Raw genomic sequence first — 9,917 nt, forward strand, 5'->3', positions numbered from 1 at the left:
CCTGTGCACCACAACTACTGAGCTGTGCTCTAGAACCTGGGAGCCACAACTACTGAAGCCCGTGTTATGGAGCCCATGCTCTGTAACAAGAGAAGCCATCGCAAAGAGAAGCGCCACACTAGAGAGTAGTCCCTGCTCGCCACGCTAGAGACAGCCCAGCAGAAACAAAGACCCAAGGCAGCCAAAAATAAATAAATAATAAAAATTTAAAAGGCAAGGGTAGATGGTAAGACCTACACCCTGTCTTGACCCTCAGATTAAGCTGTTAGTAGGAGTATACCTACTGATGGCACAGCAGTAAAGAACCCACTTGCCAATGCAGGAGACTCAGGTTGGATCCCTGGGTTGGGAAGATCCTCTGTTTGTTCTGCTAACACTCTAGTATTATGTTCTTGCAGAGACTGTAGCTGACCACTTTCTTGATGGGGTCTCTGTGGAAGGAAGTGGACCTGATGGAAGGCAGGAACAGGTTGGAGTGATACAGGAGCCTTCTTGTGCACAGATCTTCTTGGCCACAACTCTGACTTCAGCCACTGCTTTGGCAAACAGTTTTGCACAACCTTCAGTTCTCAGCCTGAGCAACCTGACTGTGCGTTACCTTGGGCCCTTACTCCCTTACTCTGAAGTCCTTCTTCCCTGTGTCTTCTGAACCCTTCTACATTTCTTCCCATTAGATTATTATTATCATTAAAAATAGTGTATGTTTGTTTGTGGGGAGCATGATTCCCGAGGGAGCAAGGCATCTTATCATTGATCATCTTGCACTCAGAATTCATGAACTCAAGCATCTGACCAGCAGGCGTCTGCTCACCACACAGCCCTGTCTTCTTGGTCTGGAAATTTCCCAGCTGGCCCTCAGAGGTCATGGGCTTCCACCTCAGGTAGCAGGGCCCAGCATCCTTGGTCACTTTCACATCACTACTGCTGGGGGGTTGACTTCCCCGACAGGCTCTGGGGCCCAGTGTCCAGTTGCAGTTGTTTGGCCACCGGCATTTCGAAGGTCTGCTTCCCCTGCTCCAGCTTGCTGGCAGCTGCCTGAAGGGTGGAGGAAGTGCTGCCAGCCTCGGTGCTGGGTGTGCCCAGCCAGCTGTTGCCTCCCAACCGTTTCTGCTCCCTCTTAGGGGGCGTCTTCTTTACCATAAAGCGCACCAAGGAGGTTTCTCTGTTGATGTCACTCTCCTCGCAGCTGTGTTTCCTCTGCTTCTTCTCCTGCAGCATGGGCGCCTTCTTGTCCTCCTGGCGTTCATCACAGCTCATGCTCTGCTTGTCCATGCCCTTGGGGCTCTCCCCCTGCTGGGTGACCTTGGGCTTGCCCTCCAGCTCCTCCTGGGAGTTGCTGCGGCTGGCGGACATGTAGTCCACCTCCTGGCCCTTGAAGTCACCATTATCTCTGACCTCAAAGGCCTCATCATCTGATCCCTTCTTCTTTTTCTTCTGGCCCCCCTTGCTGGATGGCACCTTCTTTTTGACCTTGGGGCCCCAGCCGCCCTCCTCTCCACTGGCCTTGCTGTCGTTGGAGGACATCTCCAGGTCGTCCTCCAAGTCACAGATGCACAGCTCAGCAGCTTTTTTGCAGCCTGGCTTCTCTTTCTCCTTGTCATCCTCCTCCTGGTCCTTCCACCACCACTGCTGCTTGATGCTTAAATGGTTCGAGACTGGGTTTCTCCTCTCCCACTCTTCCCAGGCCGTGAGCGTGCAGCCTTTGGACGGCGGCATGAAGTTGTACCAGTTGTGCACCTGGAAGGCCTCAAAGGCTCCGTCAGGGCACTGGGTGAAGATGTAATAGGATGTGTGCTCTATCACGCCTCCCCTCTTTATGCCCTTGAACTTCCAGCCCAATTGGCCCTCCACCTGAAGCAGCCAAGGCTGGTCCTTGGGCTGGGACTCCTTGAGGACAATGCCGTATTTCTCTCTTAGCGCTTCTTCCCTGATCTTGCACCTGAACCCCCTGCCAGCTCCCGACTTGGGCATCTCCTTCTCTTGGTAAATTTTCTTGTTGCTCAGGTCGCGTTCCAGCTGGGCCTGATTCCAAGTAGCGAGATTGACTTTATTGGCTGCATTGAAAGCCATGATATTAAAATTTTTGGTGGTATTTTTGGGAACTCGGACGACATACTCAGTGACATCCTGACTGCTGGGGCCAAGGGCCACCATGGGCATGGTCAGGGTCCAGTCGGAACCTCGTCCTTTTTGCTTCCTGCGAGGTCTGCGTCCTCCGGTCTCTGGGAAGCCACCCTCGAGGGATCAGGTCTCTGGTCTAGATCAAGGACCCCAAGCCCAGGCGGGGTACCATCGATGCTGAGAAAAGCTATCCGGAGGCGGCGCTGGGTCAGTGGTCAGCCTCGGAAGCCTCCCGTGCCGCAGCTGCACCTGCGCAGGCTCCTAAATCGGAATAGAAACTCTCCAGCAAGCCTAGTCCAAACAAGCTACTCCAAGCTTAAGGCAGCACCTTCTGTGCCCGGAGCTCTGGCTGATAACGTCATCATGGGATGACCCAGTCACGTTGATAACCCAATCACACCGATGAGGTCTCACTCGGATAATCCAAGACGTTGATAACCCAGTCATGCAGAGTCCTATGTAGCGTTTTTGGTTCGTCCTGACCTCTGGTGGCTCAGAAGGTAAAGAATTCGCCTGCAATGTGGAAGACCTGGGTTCGATCCCTGGGTTGTCAAGATCCCCTGGAGGCGGGCATGGCAACTAACTCCGGTATTCTTGCCAGGAGAATCCCCAAGGACAGAGGAGCCTGGTGGGCTACAATCCATGGGGTCGCAAACAGTCGGACAAGACTGAGTGACTAAGCACAGCACAGCCCAGTAAATATAGGTTCTCCCCAGAGTCCACTCTTGGGCTTGATTCTTAATGTACACATTCTCTCCAGACAGTCTTGCCACTCACATTGCTTCAATCTTTACTTTTATTAAGCTACTTCCCAGCTCTCCAACTCTACTCCCATATTTCAGACCCACATTTTCAACAGCTGTCTAGGGACTTGAACAAAGAAAGCCAACCAATATTTCAAACTCAGGTAGTTCTTGCCAAAGAATGACTGTTCTTTTGCTGTATGAAAGTTGTGGGCTCTACATATTTAAAGTGTTTTCTATTTTTACTATAATGATTAAGAAAAGCACACACACACACACACAACACGGCACACTCCTGGGATTCTGAGCAAGAGGAGTTAGTGAGCATCCCTCCACCATGCCACCACCACCCCCAAATTCTCAGTACCTGATTTTGTCCTCCACCTTGCCTCCACCACATACTTCACAATAAATCTATAGATATGGACTTACCAGTAATTAAAGCCAACAATCTTGGTTGTGCATCCCAATTCCTGCCCTCATCTTCCATATTTCTAGCTCATTCCCTTATTAACCAGACTCCACACAAGGACCTAAAGTCCATTTTTCTCAATCTCTCTTTCCCCAGATGTCCCCTCTTCCCTCCTTACCAAATTTAATTTCCTCAGCCAATTTTTACAGTTGCTCTCTTTATCACAATCTAATTCCCCTGCCCCTCTTTCACTTCATGATACTTGATTAGAATCATGAGAAACCAAGTTAAATCCAGCCCTACACCTCCTCCACACCTGTCTTCATGCACCTGAACCTGACTGGAGAAAAAGATATTAAACTGCTGACTGTTTTCTCTTTAAACTCATGACCACGAACCTCAAGCACATCTCGATTGTGTGTGGCCAGACAATCATCTGATATATCCTATAATCCTTTCACTCTCCTATAGGTTTGAATGACGATTTCTTCACCCGTGTTCCCCTCACACCTCCAACACCTTCTCTGTCTTCACTCTTTACTTGCAACCTTGCTTCCTGCTTTACTGAGGAAATGAAATCTGTCCGAAAAGAACTGTGCTGAACTTCCACCTACAGCATCTGAGCTGGCATATTCTGTATTACCTCCTTGACTGTGGATAAACCTTCCGTGGTCCTGAGTAAAGCCAATCCCTCAACCTCAAGGACATCTCCCCAGTAAATCTACCTCTTTCTCTCTCACAACATCAGATTTTCCCTCTCTACTCTTTTCCATAAACATCCAATCATACTATCATTTCTCCTAATGTTGAGGAAAAACTCTTGGCCCTTCCTTCCCTTCTAGCTACCATCCCATTTCTCTGCTCCCCTTCCTTAAAAAAAAAAAAAAGTCACCTGAAGGTATCCTTGTACCCACTGTCTCCCGTTCTCTACTGAGTCCGCTTCAGTCGGGCTTTGGTCTTTTCAAAGGTCTTGGAACAATATCACCAGTGGCTTCCGTGTTGCAAGATCACTGTCTCTTCCTCTTGGAGTTCATTGCCTCTTCCTCCTGGAAATACTCTCTAATAACACACCACAATCTCTGAGTTTTCCTTCTTCCTCACTAGCTACTCCTTCTCAGCCTCCTGCTTCTTCAACTTGTACATCTTTACTTTGGAGCGCTCCAGGGCACTCTTTCACTTCTCTTTCTATAGAACTCCCTTGGCCATCTCATCTAATGTTAGAGTGTTAAACATCTTTTTTCAAATAGTCAACATTTTTTAAAAATTGAAATGTAGTTGACTTACTAATATTGTGTTCGTTTCAGGTGCACAGCAAAGTGATTCAGATTTTTTCCAGATGATTTCCCATTATACATTATTATAGGCTATGGACTACAGTTCCCTGTGCTTTACAGAAAATACTTGTTGCCTGTCTATTTTATGTAAAGTACTTTGCATCTGTTAACCCCATGCTCCTATTTATCCTCCTCTCCCTCCCTTCCCCATTTGGTGGCCGTAAGTTTGTTTTCTATGTCTGGGAGTCTGTTTCTGTCTTGCATATCAATTCCTCTATATTATTTTTAGATTTCATATAATATTTGTCTTCGTCTGGCTTTCTTCACTTAGTATGATGTTCTCTAGGTCCATCCATGTTGCTGCAGATGGCAATTTTTCATTCTTTTTACAATTTATTTATTTTTGGTTCACTGAGTCTTTGTTGCTGCACGAAGCCTTTTTCTAGTTGTGGAGAGCAGGGGCTACTCTCTACTCTCAGTGTCTGGGCTTCTCACTGTGGGGGCTTCTCTTGCTGTGGAGCACAGGCTTCAGTAGCTGTGGCACAAGGGAGATTAGCTGTGACTCAAGGGCGAGTGTGTAGGCCTCAGTAGTCGCAGCTTGCAGGCTCTAGAACATGGGTTCAGTGGCTGTGGCAGAGGGGCTTAGATGCTCCAAGGCATGTGGAATCTCCCTGGACCAGCGATGGAACCCATGTCCCTTGCACTGGCAGGTGGATTCTTATCTACTGCACCCCAGGGAAGTCCTTATTCTTTTTATGGTTGAGTAATATTCCACTGTATATATATACACCACATCTTCTTAAACTACTCATCTGTCCAAAGCAATCTACAGGTTTAATGAGATCCCTATCATAACACCCATAACATTTTCCACAGAACTAAAACAAAAAATTCCAAAATTTATGTGGAACTACAAAAGACCCAGTATCAAAAGGAATCCTGAGGAAAAAGAACAAAGCTGAAAGCCTAATTATCCCAGACTGAGGACAATATTACAAAACTCTAGCAATTAAAAGAGCAGAATATTGACACAAAAATAGACATATGGATCAACAGCACAGAATAGCGAGCCCAGAAATAAACCTACATATGTAGGGTCAATTAATCTTCAACGAAGGAGGTAAGAATGTACAATGGAGAAAAGACAGTCTCTTCAGTAAGGGCTGTTGGGAAAGCTAGACAGCTACATGTAAGTCAGTGAAGTTAGAACACACCCTCACACCACCTACAAAAATAAATTCAAAATGTTTAAAGGCCTAAATATAATACATGACACCATAAAACTCCTAGAAGAGAACATAGGCTGAATAGTCTCTGACATAAATCATACCAATATTTTCTTAGATTGGTTTCCCAAGGCAAAAGAAATAAAGGCAAAAATAAACAAGTGATACCTTATCAAACTTAAAAGCTTTTGCACAGCGAAGGAAACCATCAACAAAATGGAAAAAAAAAGCCTACAGAATGAAATAGAATATTTCCAAATGATGCAACTGACAAGGGGTTAACATTCAAAACATACAAACAGCTCATACAACTTAATATATATTTTAAAAACTCTCTCCAAAAATGGACAGAAGACCAAAATAGACATCTCTCCAAAGAAGACAAACAGATGACCAACAGGCACATGAAATTAGTGATGCTCAACATCACTAATCGGAGAAGGCAATGGCACCCCACTCCAGTACACTTGCCTGGAAAATCCCATGGGTGGAGGAGCCTGGTAGGCCACAGTCCATGGGGTCGCGAAGAGTCAGACATGACTGAGTGACTTCACTTTCACTTTTCACTTTCATGCATTGGAGAAGGAAATGGCAACCCACTCCAGTGTTCTTGCCTGGAGAATCCCAGGGACAGGGGAGCCTGGTGGGCTGCTGTCTATGGGGTCGCACTGAGTTGGACATGACTGAAGTGACTTAGCAGTAGCAACATCACTAATTGTTAGAGAAATGCAAATGAAAACCACAATGAGGCAATACCTCACACCAGTCACAATGGCCATCATTAAAAAGTCTATAAATAATAAACGCTTTTTGTCCATCTAGTCAAGGCTATGGTTTTTCCAGTAATCATGTATGAATGTGAGAGTTGGACTGTGAAGAAGGCTGAGTGCCGAAGAATTGATGCTTTTGAACTGTGGTGTTGGAGAAGACTCTTGGAGAGTCCCTTGGACTGCAGGGAGATCCAACCAGTCCATTCTGAAGGAGATCAGCCCTGGCATTTCTTTGGAAGGACTGATGCTAAAGCTGAAACTCCAGTACTTTGGCCACCTCACACAAAGAGTTGACTCATTGTCAAAGACTGATGCTGGGAGGGATTGGGGGCAGGAGGAAAAGGGGACGACAGAGGATGAGATGGCTGGATGGCATCACTGACTTGATGCATGTGAATCTGAGTGAACTCTGGGCGTTGGTGATGGACAGGGAGGCCTGGCGTGCTACAATTCATGGGGTCGCAAAGAGTCAGACACAACTGAGTGACTGAACTGAACTGAACTGAACTGAAAACATATGTGAAGAAAAGGGAACACTCTTACACTGTGGGTGGGAATGTAAATTGAGGAAGCCATTGTGGAAAACAGTATGGAGGTTCCTTCCAAAACTAAAACTAGAGCTACCATATGATCCAGCAACCCCACTCCTGGCCATATATCCAGAAAAGGTGAAAACTCTAATCTGAAAAGACACATGCTCCCCAGTGTTCACAGCACCATTATTTACAGTAGCCAAGACATGGAAGCAAACTGAGGCTCCATCAACAAATGAATGGATACCACCACGTGCAGTATCACATGGCACGCAAACATGTAAAGACGGAGAAAGATGTTTCATAGAGCACATAACTACACTTTCAACATTACGTTATGTAGGATGTGACACTCAGCTCCGGGGTAGAGGCAGGATCTTCGGTTGCAGCCTCACCCAGAAGTCCTGCTTCGAACCACAGGCAGATGCTCCTTCAGTCCTAAAACCCAACCACATCAGGCTGCATCTGGGCCAGGAGTAATGGTCAGGATCACATCTACCTCCTGATGGTTCTTATACCCATAGTCCAACCATCTTCTTTCCTTTCCCAAGGAGGCTCCTTTTCTTTTAAACATTTAAAACTCTAACAGAAGAGATTTCTAATTAAAATTAGCAGATTAAACTCTCTGTTTATTTCCATTCCCTCCCACATCCTTTCTAAAATTAAAATGAAGGATTTTTTTTTTAATGGACAAACCTACAGCTACAAGAGAATGAGAAAGAAGGTCCATCAGCCAATAAAAGATTTTGACAAAATTCTGGAAGACAGGAAGCAGAAGAAGGAGTGACAACTAAAGTCCAGAATAAAGGAAGCTGCAGATTTGAATATTGGCACAGAGAAAAAATACCGAAAAGAGCTGTGTCGCCCTACAGAATGTCAGAGAGGTTCAGTTCTCTAAGGAATCAAGTAGAGTAGTACAGCAGAGGGCAAGTAGGGCTGAAAACACGGTGGCTAATTAAAAGTCTATGTAGAATTTAAGCAACCCCTCCATTCTGCCCTTCCCCCACTTCCCCTCTGGTCAAAACAGACTTCCACCCTTCAGTGAGGAGAATAGAATTTCCTTCCCTAGAGAAATGAGTGGCCCAGAAAATAGAATTGCCCCTTATGGAATTAGAGGTCCCCAGCATAACAGCAGGCTCCCACACAATCACCCCAAAGCAAAGCCCATCCCCATCTCAACATCCACTCAGGGCTTCTCATATCCTTTTTGTGCCATGCTCTTAAATATGAGCAGTTAATTGAGAATCACTGGAAAACTGAGGAATGCTTCCAAAATAAATAAAATCAGGATTTAGAAAATGACTCTACAGAGTTCACATGGGATAATGATAGATTCTTACATCCAGATCTCTTCATACAACCACTAAAACCCATGCAAATTAACAAGGAGAGCAATTCAAATCACATAAAATCTGTATCTACATTGTGACTACAAGGCAGAGATTACACAAACTTTAATTTACATGTAAAAAGATAACTAGACATATGATATCAGCAAAGCTGGCTCCAGAGCTCACTTCAGAGCAGAAAATCAGGTGAAGACTGAAGGGAAGAAGGATGGGGTCGGGAGAATCCTAGCAGTGGGAGAACATGGATAAAAGTCATCACTTTGCAAAGACAGGGTCTCATCTTGAGCAGAAGAATGCTGAGAATGATTCTCCAGCTCCGGCCACAAATGCAGGAGCCATTGCAATGTTCATGCCCAAGAAAGACCTGCTTGCCATCTATGAACTCCTTTTTAGGGAGGGGTTTGTGGTGCCAAGTAGGATGTCCACAGGCCTAAACACCCCAAGCTGGCAGAAAAGAATGTGCCTAGTCTTCACGTGATGAAGACCTTGCAGTCTTACATCACCAGCCCACAGAAAGGGACAATTAGCCTGGAGACAAGCCTACTGATACCTTACCAGCAAGGTATCCAGTATTCCTATGATTACCTCCATCTGCCCCCTGAGACATGCCTACCACCCCGCACTGCAGCTGTCCTGAGACTGGCTGTAGCCCAAAGGTCTGGAGGGAGAAAACCTGCAAGATTCACACGAGGGGAAGCTGACAGAGATGCCTACAGACCAACTGCTGTGCCCTCTGGTGCCTACAGGAGCCCCGTGGCCAGGCTGAGTCAGCAACCAAATTCCAATTAATAGATGTGTTTGGCCATGGATGTGGTAGGCCATCTCAGTAAAGCTGGAAGAGATTATTTAGTGTTTTTTTGTTTTGTTTTGTTTTGTTTTAGTGTTGAAGAAACGTCCAGGCAGACCTGCAGAAAGGAAGGGGTGGGAGAGAGAGAGAGAAAGGAGGGAGGAGGGAGAGAGAAAGACTGAGAGTAGGCCTGTCAGCTAGCAGGCCAGGGCATTAGCTACTGAGGACTCTAGGAGAGACTCAAAAAGGCTCAGGACCAAAAGTAACAGTCTCTGAAAGGCTCCCCTCCTGGGGAGAGGAAGCCAGCTTAAAAGTGGGAGGCATTACTTGGAGACTAGGAAATGAAAGAAAATGGTGGACAGGAGGAGCCCTACAGAAACGAAAGAAAATCACAGAATCAGAAGACACACCAACCTCTCCCTCACAACAGCACAAACTATTAAAGAAATCTCACTCCACTTATCTATAGAAGAGGGCGTACCAGAACTAAGAATCTTAGTAAATCACCAAGTCCTTTTCTTCTCTCCCAAAACAAACACCTGGCATTAGCAGACCAGGAAAATTCAACACACTGTTATATAAACAAATCACAGGTAGCAGGTACACTAAGCCACAATGAGAAGGAAATAAGTGAGAGTACAGTATCTTCAGATGATGGTTTTATTCACCTCCAAACCACAAACAGATGAGAATTGTGACTCA

General features: G+C 45.9%; 2 pseudogenes; one reads left to right on the plus strand and one right to left on the minus strand.

Moving 5' to 3' along the window:
• Positions 1-370: 370 nt before the first annotated feature.
• Positions 371-2,154, minus strand: LOC138442414 (general transcription factor IIF subunit 1 pseudogene; annotated as a pseudogene).
• Positions 2,155-8,771: 6,617 nt separating this feature from the next.
• Positions 8,772-9,258, plus strand: LOC138442469 (small ribosomal subunit protein eS10 pseudogene; annotated as a pseudogene).
• The last annotated feature ends 659 nt before the right edge of the window (positions 9,259-9,917 follow it).

This window comes from Ovis canadensis, chromosome 1 (genome assembly GCF_042477335.2).
Source record: "Ovis canadensis isolate MfBH-ARS-UI-01 breed Bighorn chromosome 1, ARS-UI_OviCan_v2, whole genome shotgun sequence".
Lineage (NCBI taxonomy): Eukaryota > Metazoa > Chordata > Mammalia > Artiodactyla > Bovidae > Ovis > Ovis canadensis.